Source organism: Bufo bufo, chromosome 3 (assembly GCF_905171765.1).
Source record: "Bufo bufo chromosome 3, aBufBuf1.1, whole genome shotgun sequence".
In the NCBI taxonomy this organism is placed as follows: Eukaryota; Metazoa; Chordata; class Amphibia; order Anura; family Bufonidae; genus Bufo; species Bufo bufo.
The window spans coordinates 9,174,187-9,193,246 of NC_053391.1; the positions used below are offsets into that span (position 1 = coordinate 9,174,187).

The 19,060-nt window shown below is 46.2% G+C and overlaps 1 protein-coding gene across 12 annotated transcripts in view; it reads right to left on the minus strand.

Moving 5' to 3' along the window:
• Positions 1-19,060, minus strand: part of ZBTB20 (zinc finger and BTB domain containing 20) — a 665,609-nt gene that overhangs the window by 143,108 nt on the left and 503,441 nt on the right. Inside the window, exon 1 of one of the 12 annotated variants that reach the window (XM_040422898.1) lies at positions 11,056-11,157. The exons of the other annotated variants lie outside the window; for them this stretch is intronic. The gene's annotated coding sequence lies outside the window, so the exon portion shown is untranslated. Of the gene's footprint in view, positions 1-11,055; positions 11,158-19,060 lie in introns of those variants that run through there. 12 annotated transcript variants of the gene reach the window in all.

Consider the following 19,060-nt stretch of genomic DNA (forward strand, 5'->3'; position numbering starts at 1 on the left):
AATACAGGATGTAACTCAGGATCAGTACAGGATAAGTAATGTATGTGCACAGTGACTGCACCAGCAGAATAGTGAGTGCAGCTCTGGAGTATAATACAGGATGTAACTCAGGATCAGTACAGGATAAGTAATGTATGTACACAGTGACTGCACCAGCAGAATAGTGAGTGCAGCTCTGGAGTATAATACAGGATGTAACTCAGGATCAGTACAGGATAAGTAATGTATGTACACAGTGACTGCACCAGCAGAATAGTGTGTGCAGCTCTGGAGTATAATACAGAATGTAACTCAGGATCAGTACAGGATAAGTAATGTATGTACACAGTGACTCCACCAGCAGAATAGTGAGTGCAGCTCTGGAGTATAATACATGATGTAACTCAGGATCAGTACAGGATAAGTAATGTATGTACACAGTGACTGCACCAGCAGAATAGTGAGTGCAGCTCTGGAGTATAATACAGGATGTAACTCAGGATCAGTACAGGATAAGTAATGTATGTACACAGTGACTGCACCAGCAGAATAGTGAGTGCAGCTCTGGAGTATAATACAGGATGTAACTCAGGATCAGTACAGGATAAGTAATATATGTACACAGTGACTCCACCAGCAGAATATTGAGTTCAGCTCTGGAGTATAATACAGGATATAACTCAGGATCAGTACAGGATAAGTAATGTATGTACACAGTGACTCCACCAGCAGAATAGTGAGTGCAGCTCTGGAGTATAATACAGGATGTAACTCAGGATCAGTACAGGATAAGTAATGTAATGTATGTACAGTGACTGCACCAGCAGAATAGTGAGTGCAGCTCTGGAGTATAATACAGGATGTAACTCAGGATCAGTACAGGATAAGTAATGTATGTACACAGTGACTCCACCAGCAGAATAGTGAGTTCAGCTCTGGAGTATAATACAGGATGTAACTCAGGATCAGTACAGGATAAGTAATGTATGTGTGGCGAAACCGACCTCGCCACTGGGTTTTGGAGAGGACTGGCTGCTGGCCTCTTGCCCCAGGATTATGGGCCATATACTAACTTTTAAACCCCTGAACCGATTCAAGTGAATTTTGGATAGGTTTGTCCCCAAGTTATACTGTTTAAATTAATGTAAGTTATATGTATAGCCAATGTAAACTCACAAAGTTGTAACAATTTATAATAAGTGTAACTTGTCAGCTTGGGAGGAATATGCTGGGTGTGTTTCTATTGTGCCATTGTCCCATTGTGTGTTTAAAGGGTGATGTCTGTCCTATTGTCTGCACATGTGTATTGGTGACTTCTCTTTGTCTTGAGAGATAATTGGATTACGCCTCGGGTGTCTCGAGGGCAGAGAGGAGGAAACCATGATGCATTGTGGGGATGTGTTGTGTCTGTGTGTCCTAAGTGCTGTTTATCTGTCCTATGTCACAGTCTTCATTCTGGTCCCCTAGGGGCGTGTACACCAGATGGGCTGTACTTACATTGTATGTGTTGTAAATTACTGATTGGTTGCATTTCAAACCCCTGTGGGCAGTACTATGTTTGTGGTTTATGAATAAAAGAGGCTGTACGTGAAGTACAGTCAGACCACTGCTTGACCCTTAACACGGAGCCTTGTCTCGTTATTGGGGGGATTCACTGTATGCTGTTAGAAGACCGATTGCCAGGATTGTATGCTTTTCCTGTTCGTCTGCTAGCAGCTATTCGTGAGGTTCCAGTTTGGAGTGCTACTTTGTATCCAGTTCGGGACATTGGTGTTCTGCAGTAGCTGGGCCTGTCTCTCAGAAAGGGGCTTATCGCCTAAACTGATTTTAACCCCTTGTCTGCTGAAACGGTCCGTTACATTGGTGGCAAGCAGCGGGATTGTTCCTACAGCCAGAAGGACAGCTACAGGAGACACCATTTCTGTGGATTCTACAATTTAAGGACAACGCATGTCACAGTACCGCGACCCTGACAGCACCAGAATGTAAACAGCAGTGGAGTACGATGAGGGTGTCATGGATGACCGAGATGCAGTCCGCAAAGGCATCTGGTACCAGGTACTGGGTATTGTGGAGTATATGCAGGACGAGAGACTCCCCACGGAAGACCAGCGGTTGCAGAAGCGAGTAGCCCTGCGGATGCCCTTCCTGGGAGAGCAGCCCCGGGAGGAATGGGTAAAGGAATTGGAACTCCTAGCATGGCGGGAGCTGTGGCTGGAAGATGCCTACCAGGCGCTCTGGTGGTATGGGGCACAGTACCTACCCAGGACAGCTGAGCATGACAAGCCGGAGGGAGAGGAGTTTGATGGTCCTGGCTTGTTATGGGAGACTTTTTCAGAGCTGGAGTTTGGGAGCCCTACACAAGCCCGGTTCCATGATCTCTTGGAATGGAGGGAGAGCAGGTATGACTGGGACGACACTCATGAGATTGAGCAGGACCTGGTCCACCTGGTGACCCGGGAGATGGAGCTGGAACAGGGCTACCAGCAGCTGTTCCACGCCAGTGAGAAGGCTCAGCAGGACAGTAAGGTGACAGACCCAGTCTCCATTCCCCAGCGGCAGTGTGAATTGCAGGGAATTGGGAGCCCAGTCTCCATTCCCCAGCGGCAGTGTGAAGTGCAGGGAGAGGAGAGCAGCGTCCTCCCTCCCCAGCGGCAGGCTGAGTTACAGGGGGCAGAGGTAGTTGTTCCTGCCCCCAGCAGCAGCATGATTTTTTGGGAATTGGGAGCCCAGTCTCCATTCCCCAGCGGCAGGCGGAGTTACAGGGGGCAGAGACAGTCGGTCCTGTCCCCCAGCGGCAGAGTGTCGAGCAGGGAATAGAGAGCCCAGTCTCCTTTCCCCAGCAGCAGGACACTGTATTGGGAGCGGAGACGGTCGGTCGCCCTCCCCAGCGGCTGGAAGTATGTATGGGAGAGGAGCTTGTTACCCCCTCTCCCCAGCGGCAGCTTAACGCACCAGGGGGAGACAGTAAGCCCCACAACAGTGCAGATGGGACCGTGGTCTCTGCACTTACAGCACAGGGGGTAGAGACAGTCGGTCTCCCCCTCCAACAACCAGGCTCCAACCAGGCTTCTTCCGTGGTAGCGCTGGCACCAGGGCAGAGTACCGCTGATCCCTGCCCACAAAGCAACCTCCACTCCAAGCCAGGGAGCAACACAGAGACCGAGAGTACCAGCTTCCAACATAACCTTGGTGGACTCACTGGACAGAGACAGGCTACCAAATGCAACAGGTCCAGTATTTGGTTGTGGGTGGGCTGCCAGACAAACTCAGGTACCGACCGGCGTGAGGTCAGGTATCTGGTTAGTCTTCCCTGGGGGGGGGGAGATGTGTGGCGAAACCGACCTCGCCACTGGGTTTTGGAGAGCACTGGCTGCTGGCCTCTTGCCCCAGGATTATGGGCCATATACTAACTTTTAAACCCCTGAACCTATTCAAGTGAATTTTGGATAGGTTTGTCCCCAAGTTATACTGTTTAAATTAATGTAAGTTATATGTATGGCCAATGTAAACTCACAAAGTTGTAACAATTTATAATAAGTGTAACTTGTCAGCTTGGGAGGAATATGCGGGTGTGTTTCTATTGTGCCATTGTCCCATTGTGTGTTTAAAGGGTGATGTCTGTCCTATTGTCTGCACATGTGTATTGGTGACTTCTCTTTGTCTTGAGAGATAATTGGATTACGCCTCGGGTGTCTCGAGGGCAGAGAGGAGGAAACCATGATGCATTGTGGGGATGTGTTGTGTCTGTGTGTCCTACAGTGCTGCATATCTGTCCTATGTCACAGTCTTCATTCTGGTCCCCTAGGGGCGTGTACACCAGATGGGCTGTACTTACATTGTATGTGTTGTAAATTACTGATTGGTTGCATTTCAAACCCCTGTGGGCAGTACTATGTTTGTGGTTTATGAATAAAAGAGGCTGTACGTGAAGTACAGTCAGACCACTGCTTGACCCTTAACACGGAGCCTTGTCTCGTTATTGGGGGGATTCACTGTATGCTGTTAGAGGACCGATTGCCAGAAGTGTAAGCTGATTCCTGTTCGTCTGCTAGCAGCTATTCGTGAGGTTCCAGTTTGGAGTGCTACTTTGTGTCCAGTTCGGGACATTGGTGTTCTGCAGTAGCTGGGCCTGTCTCTCAGAAAGGGGCTTATCGCCTAAACGGATTTTAACCCCTTGCCTGCTGAAACGGTCCGTTACAGTATGTACACAGTGACTGCACCAGCAGAATACTGAGTTCAGCTCTGGAGTATAATACAGGATATAACTCAGGATCAGTACAGGATAAGAGCAGCATATTGCTTGCATAGTTACTGTACTGGAGTTGACATGTGATTACACTGGGATACAAGTAATGTTCCCGCTCTAGTCTCTGTACACATATTCTTTCTTCCTGGAGCAATGTGATGCAATGTGGGGGGGGGGGGGGTTATTGTTCTGGTGCTGATAATTAGCGCACATACAAGAGGATTATAAGTGCAGCAGGTGGAATATTCCTGGGGGGAAGAGCTCTACCTCAGGACTGACACTGAGAGAATGTGCGCTCTTTGTCCTGAGCGTCCTTCTGTTATAATGCGGCCGGATCGCGGTGTCTCCTGTGGATGGAGGACGTGGGTGAGGAGCAGCTTTCATGTTTCTGCACATTACCTCAAGCCCCGCTGGGAGAAGAGTTATCATTTCTCCTCCGACTTCTGACTCCGTATCAACAACTATTAATTTTTAACCAGAACAAATGGTAATTTTCTTTATTGACATCTGACTGATCAGGAGAAAAGAGAGAGGAGCCCGATCCTGGAGATCAGCGAGGGGGAGAGGACAACACCCCTGACAGAGCAGGAAATAAATCTGCCATACCTGCCTTGGGCCTGATTTATTATGAATTTTAGACAGTTTTTGCGCCTATTAAAAAGGTGTCTTTTGGGGCAAAATACTGTTGTACAGTACGCCAACCAAGAGGTGGCTAGACGTCTGGCATCATGCGCCCAATCTATCAGACAGCGGGCACCACTGAGACTGTGGAGGGTAACACATTAGCAGACACTTTAGGGCAGGGATGCCCAACCTGCGGCCCTCCAGCTGTTGCAAAACTGCAACTCCCAGCATGCCCGGACAGTCTACAGCTATCAGCCTACAGCAGGGCATGATGGGAGTTGTAGTTTTAGGTTGAGCATCCGTGCTTTAGGGGGACCTCGCACCTGCATCATTACATGGACAACCCACAGATTTCAATGAGAACTGTGCAATGCTTCATTTCTCCTGCGGTGGCGCTGCAGGGGAATTAAACACTTAGGGCTCATGCACACTAATGTATTTTCTTTCTGTGTCCGTTCCATTTTTTTGCGGACTGTATGCGGAAGCATTCATTTCAATGGGTCCGCAAAAAAAACCTACAGAAGTTACTCTGTGTGCATTCTGTTTCCGTATGTCCGTTCCGCAAAAAGATATGTCCTATTATTGTCCGCCTAACAGACAAGGGTAGGACTGTTCTATGAGGGGCCGGCTGCTGTTCCGTTCCGCAAAATACGGAATACACACGGACGTCATCCATATTTTTTGAGGATCCGTGTTTTGAGGACCGCAAAATGCATACGGTCAGGTGCATGAGCCCTTATGGTCAGGTTCCCCCACACATCACAGATAGGGAGGGACTTCCAAAACTACCTTGGAGGAGTCTTCTGACCGTGCACTGCCTTTGTCTAATATATATTTAAAAGATCTCTGCTTTTTGACAGTGAATGAAAAGAAAATGCCATTAGATCAAGCTCCTGCTACTTGCACAGCTGAGGATTCGTTACAGTGTATCGTGCAGTTCTTGAGAGGGGACAGCTTGGAGCATTGCCTACGCTATATCAAGCCTAGCATTACCATGTGTGTGAGTAGGACGAGGTCAGGACAGGCACCAGGTATAAACACTTCCGCATTCATTCCCTGACATCTAGCAGAGGTAGTGAAGATGTCCCTGGTCTGTTTTTGTTACATTATTTCCATAATGACAAGTTTCCATAAGGTGGGCTCCCAGTCATTCCAGCTGCTGGGAGTGATAGTCTGACCCCTGACCCCATCTAGACACTTATAAAGAGTGTGACAGATATCAGACATTCTGACGTCCTGTCGTTAGGGTGATCACATCTGGCGGTCAGATTTAAAGGGTTTCTGTCAGCAGATTTAACCCTATTAAGCTGCGATGTGCTAATGTCAGCTAAACCTAACCAGCCTACTCCTACTTTTATCTGTGCCCCCGTTACGCCAGAAATCAAACTTTTATAATAAGCTAATTAGCCTCTAGGTGCGGGCGGGGGGGGGGGGGGGGGGGGGGATCGTTGTTCCTGCTCCTATAGGCTCCGTTCTCCCACCTTTGTCGCCTCCCTCCAAGTCCTGATTGACAGGGCCAGGCCTCGCTCGCATCCGTCTGCCAGCCCCCGCGCAGGCGCGGTGAGGAAGCTGGCAGCCTGCCCTTTAAGTTAGTTTTTAGTTGTGTAATACCTCAGTCTGGCCTGTAGGTGTCATTGTTGCTAGTTGATGTACAAGGAAATATAAGGCAATTCCCGCAGTGACACCTACAGGCTGCAGCGTGGTACTACACCGTGTCAGAATACAGTAGTTATGCAATTACATGCAGAATGATCATTTTCTGCATTCTTCATTCTTATTACAGTTCATGGAACATTGGAGATAAGTAAGAATTACAGAAATGAGACAATATGAAATATTATATATATATATATATATATATATATATATATATATATATATATATGTGTAACCTTAGTGTAAAGAGCTTGACAGAGCAGCCAGCTCATTTCATATTTTACATGACGCCTCTAGTCATTGCTCGCTATATAGAACCAAAATGCCTAAATACACAAAAAATACTTGAATATACAGTAAACCCCCCAAATATCTAAATCCCGAAAAAATCTATGACAAATCTTTAAGACGTACAGTGCAGTCACATTGATTGCTGTACATATCCACAACCAGCGCTGGTTTGGGTCTCGGCCCTTTAAAGGGTCCTGCGATCAGATTTGCAAAAATCTGATTAATACTGCAGCAAGAAACAAGGAGGTAATTGCACATACAGCTAAAGACAGACTGCCAGGCAACCCCATTGTGGTTGTTAGGCAGTGTAATCCCTAGCAACCAGTCAGACACGACAGCTTCCTGCTGGGAAGCAGGTATATCAGTCTGCACTAGTAATCAGATTTTTCTAATAAATACATAGGATGTTCTATCTCTTAGGACAAGTTCAGCTAAAGAGGAAGGAAATCATCTCATCACTTTCTGAACCTGAAGGATCAGCAAAAAAAAATTATAAAAAAAAAAATTCTGGATGACGTTGGAAATATTTTTCAAAGTTGTCATAGGAAAGCAGTGCTGCCCTACTAGCTAACAAATACTGGCCCTCCATACTCCGCACGCGTGCACAGGGAAGGAGCGCAGCGGAGGAGGTCACTAAGCAGTTTTCATTAACCCTCGGTGGGAGATGTGCCTCTAAAGACCCGGCTGCACATCTGCACCAAGCAAATACTGATAAAGATTTTAAAAAAAAAATTGATTGACATCTAGGGCGGCATCAACCACATCTCAGGTTGCATTAACTCACACCTTGCCGTCATTCCCTGCTGGTTCAGGTCTTTGACTGGCCGCAGTGGTCACATGATGTATGTGACAACATCACAGCAATGTAAACAAAGGTCTCCGGGGACCACCGGAGCGTTAAGAGCTGGAGCGGATGGGGATGGAACAGGTGGACGTTGGTTATTTTTAGGTTACAAATTAAAAAATTCCCAACAACCACTTTAAAACTCTGCATTTTGCTGTTCCTCTGTTACTCCTCTGAGACATTCGTGAATACTGTATACGGACAACTGGATGTTACCACTGAGAGCCTACACAGTCGGACACCATCAGCACGGATTGGGCGCTGTCACCGGCTCAGGGACGGACACCAACTGTCAATTTATTCATACATTTCTAGTATGGATAACAAGGGAACAGTATAACAAAAGGTTTTAAGAAATTATGCTTCTGAATATTTAATTCACTGGGAGTACAAATTACTTACCAAACCAGACAAATCAGGAGAGGTGACAGATCCTCTAAATGTCCCTGTCATCCCCTGCTGGTTCTGCACTGACTATAAGGCCGGTATAATGCTGCCCCTGTGGCTTCCCTTTCTGCAGGACGTCCAAGGCCTTGACTAGAACACGATCCTGGAGGCCGGTGAGTCATGGATCTCAGGATCAGGGAATTCCTATAGGCTGAGTCAGTCTACCCTGTCCTGACGCACTCCAGTCCCCTATGGGCCGTCCGCTCAGGGGCCACTTACAGGTGACACTCCTGGGATCTGCAGCCTCAGGGGCCCGCCAAGCAGTACTGCCCCCTGGTTATAGGCTCGCACAGTTGTATCTCGTATTTCCTTGGCAGGAGGATATTGAGATGACAGTGAATGTACCGCCATATCCTGTACATGCTACAGGTAATATTACATTATATTACAATATACTACAGGTAATATTACATTATATTACAATATACTACAGGTAATATTACATTATATTACAATATACTACAGGTAATATTACATTATATTACAATATACTACAGGTTATATTACATTATACTATAATATACTACAGGTTATATTACATTATGTTAGCACAATGTATGTAATACTATATTATACTAAATGATGGTATGCGATATGTGATATATCTGACATTATATTAATATAACTTATACTACATTGTATTATACTATAGGTAATATCATATTATATTACATTATATTATACTACATGATGGTATTCCATATGTTACATATCTGACATTTCTGTATTATACTATAGGTAATATTATATTAGTACAGAATCTAATACTACATTACACTGTATTATATTATTACATTTTATTGTGCTATAGGTAATTTTATATTCTATTAATTGTATTTACCGAAACATTACACCACATGACTTTATCAACATATAATATTACATATCCAGCATTATGTTATTCTATAGGTAATACTACAATATATCAATAGTATAATACTATATTCTACCGTATTCTATTTAATAGTATATTATACTGTATGGTCATATATTATTAGTACTACATTATAGCATTCTATCTAATATTATATTTCCCCGCATTATTTTATACTATGTCTAATATTACATGATAAATGACATTATAATATATATAAACTTATATTGTATATAACATTACATTACTCTGCATTATATTATACGGTGTCTAATATCTTTATATTACTTATTACTATATATTTTATTATAGGTAATATTATATTAGTTTTGATAATTACTTTTTTCATTATTATTGTAATACATGATTTTGCTGTATATTTTATATAACAACATATATATATAGATATTTTTTCTCCAGATATTTCTATTAGTCTACATATTGTATATTCATCTATCTTATATTGTGTAATCTCGGGGTATATTATAGCGTACCACTTTTATCACAGAATGTCTTATGCGTTATATTATGTCATCTTTATTGATTTATGCTGCATTTTATGAAATATTATATTCTGTTTTAGTTTTTATTATTTTATCAATGAATGTATAATTTGTATTTTATATGCCATTTATATATTACATTACGGTATTTTATTGTACCAGGAATTATAATACGTTCCTGTATTCTATCCAGAACTTTTTTTTTTTTTATAAAATAAACTACAAAAATTCTACATTTTTGTAGCTACTTTTGAAGTATTAACCATGACGCGCTCCACATGAGAATAACGTCGTCCTGATTCCTGACACACAGACGCACATCAGTACGAACATCACGTGTTCAGCCGTGAATTCTGCCAATTTCACAAATCCTCAGCCAAAATATCCCACCGCCGGGAGGCTCCTCATTGACTTGCAGTAGGTGTGTCTCAATACATCAGGGTTTTCCTTCCCCGAGTTGGAGGGGGACGCGGGGGTGAACCTCAATTTCCTACTGATTGTTCATTTGCAGTTCTTACATAACATAAAGCGCCTCTTAAAGGGACATAGTGATTAGGACATTTATTCCCATGGAACTTTTTCTTTTCAAGTGTTTGCCTTTCTCATCTCAATAAATGAGGGAGGGTTAAAAAACAAAATGAAGCTTCTAATATCACAGGTCCTGTTATCGGCACCAAAAATATTTTGAGAATTCGTTTATTTTGCCGCCTTTATGGACGCCATGAGGAAAGAACGTAAATGTATAAAAAGCAAAATAGATAAAAATAAAAGCTGCATGGATCGGACAGAAACACAATGACGCCCCGCAGGCCTGGTAACGCTCCCTGACCAGTACCGCACCGGGGAGGGGGGGAGGGGGTGGAGGACTCCCCGTAATCAAAAATCATAAAATCCTCAGTGATCTTCCCAGTATTTCTCCTAGGAATGCAGCTGGCATGGGGCGAGACAAACCAACAAACTTCATCCGGGACGACATCCACAAGAAAGCAACAGACGGAGGCTTACTGTGACTCGGGCCTTGGCCTGGCCGGGGGGGGGGGGGGGGGGGGGCACCGATGAAAAAAATATATATATTGAAAGAATTATCTGGCGACGGTCAAGCAAATTAAGGCAGCAAAGACGGAAAGCAAAAGTAGGACGACAGTTGGGGAAAGGGAGGGGGGACCGCGAGGAAGCCAGTGGGGGTGGGGTACGGGCCCGGATCACTCCTTGCACCCGTTATGGCCTTTTCCTATTAACTACACTTCCCCTGCTGACTTTTTTTCCCTCCCTTCTCTCTTGGCAGGGCAATCGGCAGAATGCAAATGCTTGGAACAGAGAGAGACGTGAACGGCTGCCAGTGAAAAACTCTGAGTGATGGATCCACATATTTTCCCACTCTCTGTACCGGCACCTTGTTTGTCGTGCCAAATCCGACACCCACTGGTGGCATGAGGATATCTCGCCCAACTCCGGGCACATGCGAGCGGCAAACTGCTCGCTCAGCACTAAAGACCTCTCTCTCTCCTGTTGCCGTATGTCTCCCCGGGGAGGGGCAGTAACACCCTGCATCCTTGACACCTGAAAGCCATGGATTCCCACCACTCACCGACGTGGTGGCGGCGGCTCCGCTTTCCGTCCGGCGATGACGCTGCTAGCCACACTCGCAGCCTCCCGAGAGCGGCCGGCTAGGATTCTGATAATAGCTTCACGCTTTAACTCACTGATTTTTTTTTTTTTAGTTCACAGTGTTCCAGAGTGCAGGGCTGGGAGGGGAGGAGGAGGAAAATTACTGGAGCCTCTTACGACTCCACTTCCACTAACCGGGAGGAAATGTCTTATTAAACAAACAACCAACAACAACAAGACGAAAAGGAAAAAAAATCTATAACTAACGGGTCCGTCTCGCCAGAGGAATTTCTATCATTGTCTCCCGGTAAGAAACTTTACGCAGCAGAAGTGCAGCGGCTCAGCAGACGCAGGAGACGGAGAGGGGAGGATTTTTTTTTCCCTGAGTATTTATTTTCGTATGTTGTCTCCCAGCCGAGTCGCTGAACGCTCCAAACTCAACAGATTGTCCAGTTGTCGGGATTCTGTGGATCGCCTTAGGGAGGGGTGAATCCTGCTCCTCACTCGGCGCCCAAGGATCTGCTCAAATAGCAACTCCAAAATGGCGAGTTATAACTGGAGAGACACCCGTACCTGTGGGAGCGCTCCGAGGCTCCTTGGGATTTGTCAAGAAAAGGAGCGCACTCAAATGCATGCAAAAAGACCAAACAACGATACTAAAGACTAGTGTTCTCCTAATGAGACCGCCACAAAGTAACGGCTTCAAATCCTCCATTTCAGCGCTACCCAATTTGCGGAGGACGCACCTCTCAATAGAAAAGAGGATGAGTAAATGGCAAGTAATATACTGCCATAGAAACACAAGTACTGAACACGCTGCCATACCGTGCTCCGTGCACAAGGCATAAAACGTTACCATATCATCCTCAAATACCGTCATACAGTGCCCACATACACACAAATAGTGATGGACGAACATCGGCCGGACACGTTTCGTGAACGCGCGTTCGCGATCAAATGTTCGCAAACCGCGCGTTCGCGGCGGGCCCCATTCAATTTAATGGCAGGTAAACCTGAAAAGCTTTCAGGTCATATTTTCAGCCACCAAATACTTACTAGAAGTGCACAAATAGTCCCACAACATGGACAGTGACATATCAGAGGGGGATCAGAGGCTAAAATTCGCACAAAAAATATGTATTTTAATCAGGGGCCATGCGTCTTAAAGAAAAACTCTCACAAATATGCTCTACTGGAGCCTAGAAAATTTATATTTTAGGCCACGGGAGTACAGGCCCCAAAAATTGGGCATTCACCTGACAGAAAAGGCCTTTTATGCCGCTGTATTTACTTAAGAGAGGGACCATTCTTTGTTCTGGGTGGTGGCGGATATGTGTGGGCTGGCATGAGGAAATTCAATTACACATGGTCGTCACAGGTGTTAAATTCCTCCGAGATCCATGCCTCAGTCATTTTTAGAAATGTGAGGTAGTCCACACTGTCGTGAGCTAGGCGAGTGCGCTTATCGGTCACGATCTCACCTGCTGCGCTGAACGTCCTTTCGGACAAGGACACTCGACGAGTGGCAAGCCAAGAGTTCCATGGCAAATTGTGCCAGCTCTGGGCACAGGTCAAGCCTGCACATCCAGTAGTCCAGGGGTTCCTCATTTCTCAGAGCATCCACATCGGCCATTAACCCGATGTAGTCGGTCTAGGCGTTCCCTGAGGCTGGATCCGGAGGGCGGCTCTCGATGAGTTGGCTGCAAGAATGATCTCATATCTTAAGTGACCAACACATTTTCAAACCGCCCTCATCTTGCAGGCGCGGTAGGATTGGTACCCGCAACTGTTTCGCTGTGGGTGGAAATTCCTCTGCCAGCGCCGCAACAGCAGAATGCAGCATCTCTCGCAGCAAGGCCTGGAAATGCTGCATTCTGTCAGCCCTCTGTGATGCTGGTAACATGTCTGCCATTTTGTGTTTGTACCGGGGGTCTAAGTACGTTGCCACCCAGTACTGGTCCTTCCCCTTTATGCTTTTTATATGGGGTTCCCTCTTCAAACACTGAAGCATGAAGGCCACCATTTGCACTAAACTGGAAGAGGTGGAGCGGCCTGGCTCCTGCTCATCGCCCAGGAGAATGTTGTCCTCGGCCTCCTCTCCTCCAGACATGGACAACACCAGGGATGCCCGAAAAGTTTAAAGTCCCCCCTCAAAGCATGCTCTTCTTGCTCCTCCTCCCCCCAGCCAACATGCTCCTCTGACTCCTCTTCAGACTCCTGCTGACTTGTCTCAGATGGAGTAGCCCCCCTGGGAATTCATTAAGCATTGTGACTTCATCATCTTCCTGCTTCGACGGCTTGATCAATGACACGACGCAATGCACGTTTCAGAAAGAAGGTGTAAGGTACGATGTCACTGATGGTGCCCTGGCTGCGACTGACCAGTTTGGTGATCTCATTATATGGCCGCAGAAGTCTACATGCGTCGCACATAAGCAGCCACTGGCGCGGTGAAAAGAAACCAAGCTCCCCAGAACCTGTCCTGCCGCAGAGTTCGTACAGGTAGTCGTTAACGGCACGTTTCTGCTGGAGCAGCCTATCAAGCATACAAGGTGGAGTTCCAGCGCGTCGGGCAGTCACAAATCAGACGTCTGACGGGCAAGTGGTGTCGCCGCTGAACGCTAGCAAGGCGAGTAAGATCTTCTAAAATGGTAGGAGATTTTCCTGGCCTGCCGCAAGACGTCCTGGACCTCGGGGTATTTGGCAACGAATCGCTGCACAACTAAGTTCAGGACGTGTGCCATTTTGCCCTGTTTCAGCGCGCTCAGCAGATTGGCACCGTTGTCGCACACCACTTTACCAACTGTCAAATTGAGCGGGGTTAGCCACTGATCGGCTTGTGACCGCAGAGCTAAAAGCAGTGTAGGACCGGTGTGGCTCTTGGCTTCCAGGCACAACAGCCGCAGCACAGCATGGCAACGTGTCACCTGCCACGCCGAATAGGTTCTGGGAGCTTGGGGGGCGCAGTGGAAGAGGCGGTAGCAGTGGAAAAGGAGAATTCAGCCAAAGAGGAGACGCAGGATCGAGGAGGAGAAGAGGAGGCAGGCCTGCATGTAATCCGTGGCGGTAACACCAAATCCACACAGGTGCCACGGGTTACATGCTTGACGGCCGTCAGAAGGTTCACCCAGTGGGCAGTAAAAGTTATGTACCTTCCCTTCACGTGTTTGCTAGACCACATGTCTGTGGTCAGATGTATCTTGGCACCGACACTGTGTGCCAGAGATACATTCACTTGCCACTGAATGTGGCCATATAGCTCCGGGATGCCCTTCTGGGAGAAATATTTCCTTCCAGGGGACCTTCCATTGTGGTGTGCCAATGGCCACCAGTTTATATGGCAGTAGTTGGCGGGCTAGCAGTTCCAACAAGCCGGCGGTCAGCCGTTGGGCAAGAGGGTTATCCGGCGTCATCAACTTTTTATGCTCGAACAGTTGGGCCACGGAAGCCTGCCTTCTGCCAGATGAACGCAACAACGGCACGGTGGAAGGTGGAGTAGAGGACGACAGGGAGGAGAGAAGAGAAGGAGAAGGAGAAGAGGCAGGACGTGGAGCGCCGGGAGTGTGGCGTTGTGGGTTCTGACGGCGTTGCTCCCACTGGGCTCGGTGATGGGAGGCCAGGTACCTTCTTAAGGCGGTCATCCCTAGGTGAATGTTGGGTTTACAGCGACTTATGCGTTAACAGCTCAGGCTGCAGATGGCAAGACTATTGTCAGCAGCTGACATGTTAAAAAAAGCCCACACTGCGGAGCCATGTGCCGGAGTCCTGGGAGCGCCAGATGTGACCGTGCATGGTGGATGGCTCGCTCCAGATACATTCGCAGTCCGCTTTTTGCCTCCTGTGCACTGCGAGCTCTGCCTGCTTCTCCTCCCTATCTGCTGCTCCGTCTCTCCCTCTGAAATCCCCTCCTCTTCCTCTCTTGTGGGCACCCACGTGACGTCCATCGACACGTCATCATCGTCACCTTCACCACCACTGACATTAGAGATCTCGTAGTAGGCAACAACAGCGGGGACCTCCGTCCTTGGGCTGATCTGGGTACTGTCGTCAGACTGCTGGGTGGCGGCCGTTGCTACCTCCTCTTCCTCATCCGATGCCAAGAATGGCTGCACATCAGTAAGGTCTGGGAATGGATGGGAAAATGATTCCTCTGACTCGAGCGGAGGGGCTATGGTGGTGGTGATGTCTATGGGGGTGCACACAGCAGAGAGTGAGGAGGGTGCAGAAAGAGAGGATGAGGAGGGTGCAGAAGCGGAAGGCTGAGTCAGCCACTCAACCAACTCTGGTGCACCTTCTCCAACTTCCCACTTAGGCTCCGGCCTGGTGCACCTGCCTGACCTCTACCACCCCTGAGAATGGCCTGCCTCTCCTCTGCCTGTCATTTTCAAAAAGACCTTGTGCCAAAGTCCCTAGAGAAGAGTAGTATTTGGGGAAGCAGGTGTCTCGCAGGCCACAATCAGTATTTTGTGGAAAAAGGTATATAGAACACCTGAATAAATATTTGGTGGAAGCAGGTATATCACACCAGTTGCAAATAGTTGTTCCAATAGTGTTTGTCCCTCTATATACCTGCAGTATATCGGCAGAACCGCACACAACTGCTGCACAATACAAATGCACTATAATATACTTTCTATGTTAGAAAGTATATTATCAGTATATCACACCCCTCTGTGTATCACACCTATAGATAGCACACCTATACTAGTGCTTAAAAGGACTTTTGTGGCCCTATTAGCCAGCGTTTGGTGTCTCTAACAGCCTGTCCCTGCTCCACACAGCAACCTCTCCCTACACTGGCAAAAGACTGAATGTAAAATGGCGGCCAGATCGGGTTTATTTATAGGGTAGGGGGTATGTCTATGTGCTGAAACGTCTCAATTGGCCGTCCTGTACCTCCTGATGGATGTGTCATGGGTCAAAGTTCGGTGCAATGCAAAATAATATGGCGCATGCGTACATCGCCATATTTTGCATGTTCGGCGAATCGCAAACGAGCAAAGTTCGCTGTGAAACGACCGCCGGGAAAACTGCAAGGCCATCTCTACACACAAAGGGCATCGATATAGAGTCTTATCATGTCCACATGCTGCCATAATGTTACTGTGGCCCCACAATGCCAACTAGTACGAACCACCTTGTTCTGCCAACACAGAGTCAAACCGTGCTATACTGCACCAACCTAGGACTAAAGAGTGCCCATATAGTGCCATATTGTAACCAAAAGGCGCCATAGAGTGTCCACCACACAAGGAATACAACATTAGCATATAATCCTCAGATAGTGTCATACAATGCCCACATACAAACAGCACCCACACAATGCCAAACATTACGGGGACCACCTAGTGCCAAAATGATTCCACATAATGCCAAGCAGTGCCTTCAGAAGCACCATGTTGTGCCAACATAGAGCCCAACTGTGCCCATGCAGTGCTACACTGCACCAAACTAGAACCAAAGAGTGCCCATATAGTGCCATATTTTAGGCAAGGAGCACCATACAATGGCCATTACATAGACCATCCCCAGATAGCGCCATACGAGGCAACCCGACCAAAGCTATACATTTCCCACACTGCGTCTTACAATACCCACAAAGCGCCATATTGTTTCTATAGCCATATAATATTAAATGGTGCCAAATTACACCAACCTAGAGCCAAACAGTGCCAATATAATGCCATAGTGTAACCAAGACCATGCACATGGGGAAACACAGCACCTTACAGTTAGGCCTCATGCACACGACCGTTGTTTGGGTCCGCATCCGAGCCTCAGTTTTTGCGGCTCGGGTGCAGACCCATTCACTTCAATGGGTCCGAAAAAGATGCGGACAGCACTCCGTGTTCTGTCCGCATCCGTTGCACCATTCCGTGGCCCCGCAAAAAAAATATTGCATGTCCTATTCTTGTCCGTTTTGCGGACAAGAATAGGCATTTCTACAATGGGCCGCCAGTTCCGTTCCACAAAAAACGGAACGGTCGTGTGCATGAGGCCTAACCTGCAGTCCCCCCAGTCTCCCCATCACAGATCCACTTACCTCCTCTCTGCTGCAGGTGGTAAAACTAGACGAACAGTAAATGAAGAAAAAGACATGGAAAACGGAATCCAACAGAGCGGAGATCGACAAACTATAAACTGCAAGCGGTGCTTCGATGATCCCACAACCAAGGTGGTGCACCCTTTGAGTTCTGCCGCAGAGTGTATGTTAAGGCAGGGCCACATTAATGGTACACACGACCGTATTATTTTTTCTGCGTCCGTTCCGCTTTTCAATGCAGGTACATTACACCAATTGGTGAAACAAGTGATGTACCTGCATTGAAAAGCCTCCGATAACACTGTATGGCCATACAGAAGAAAATCTCTACAGTAAAGGATTAACTATTCTTGTCGTCGAAAGCTGCACCAAAGGAAATTGCGGAACAGAGGGGCAACTCCCGCGATCTTTGGAACTCCCGCGAAATTTAAACCAGCTCGCTGTATGGAGCGACTGAATAAGCCGGCAAATATTTAAAGCTCCATTGAAGCAATAGGGAGACAGCAGACGCTAGACGGTAAGCCAAACATCGATTTAAAGTTTTCTTCAATTCAAAGCTCATATCGACCTTATAAGGATATAAGAGACTTCTCACATTATCAGGATTCCTGTGGACACTTTATGAACATATTGCGCTCCCAGTGAATACACCTACAGCATTTTCAGTGACATTCAGTTTCCCAAATTGGGATAGAGCGCTAGAAGATAATACCCCCTCTTCCCAAATAACAGCATATACTTGAAGTTTTTTGGTGTGATATATATTATGGAATTTATCGACACTATTGAGTGGTATCGAATATTTCAACATTGAATTTTCTACCATTCAATTTATTCAATATTTCTATCGAATATATTTTTATTGAATATAGTGTCGATCATATCTACCACAATATATGTGACTGTAATGTTGTAGATTATTGCTACATTGTTCTTATAAATTTTATTACTTGTATTTTATGGGGATTTAATAAATATTTTCTGCACATGTCAATCTGGTTGCCAAGTGTATGAGTGCTCGCTCATTATTCTATCACTACATTTGCCTTTTAAGAGAGGGTGGGGTGATTCCCTCCATATGAGCTTGCAGCACCATACCGTAACTACTTGCTAGAGAGCCACCACAACCTACCACTATTTAGAAACTTGCTGAATATAAACTGTATGTAGACACTATACGGGTGACACGCAGTATTGGCAGGCAGAGCAGAGCTCAGAATTCAGCCTATAAAAGTATTAACCATTAATAATAACAGAATCATTATGAGGGGCAGAAAAACAGAACAATATATCTCATGTGTCCGGGTAATGAAGCCGATGGAGAGAATGAAATTAAAATGTCAGCCGTGCCATCTACATGATGACAAACACACATTAGAGGGAGGATTCTGTGACAACTGGGAACTAGTATATGACGCATAATGTACTGCACGGTATGTAGTACATAGCTAAGACTCTTGTATGCTAAAAGCATGGGCGCCACAGTCCTCTCTTCTGACATGTCTGTATTACTAAATCATTTGTATTCCCCATAACAATCCTAGAGCATTGTTTCTTAGCGCTGGGTCATGTCAATCCTCTGTTATTCCTACTAGAAATGTACGGGGGATAAGCCCTGACCACTGTGTGTTACCATGGGGAGGTGCACCCATGAGCAGAGATTAAAATATCTGAATTTTGTGTTTTTAATAACTGTAAAAATACTGTGAGTATGAGGGTGTTGATGAAAGTGAGAAGGATGAGGATGATGATGGAGATGATAGTGGATGATAGGGGATGAAGTCACGGTGTACAAGGATGATAGGAATAAGTATGAGAATAATGAGTACAATAAAGATGCTGCTGTTGATGAGAAAGGTGATGGTGATGAGAATGATAAAGATGAGAATGATGAGGCTGAGGAGGAGAATAATGGGGATGAAGATGAGAATGACGACGGTAG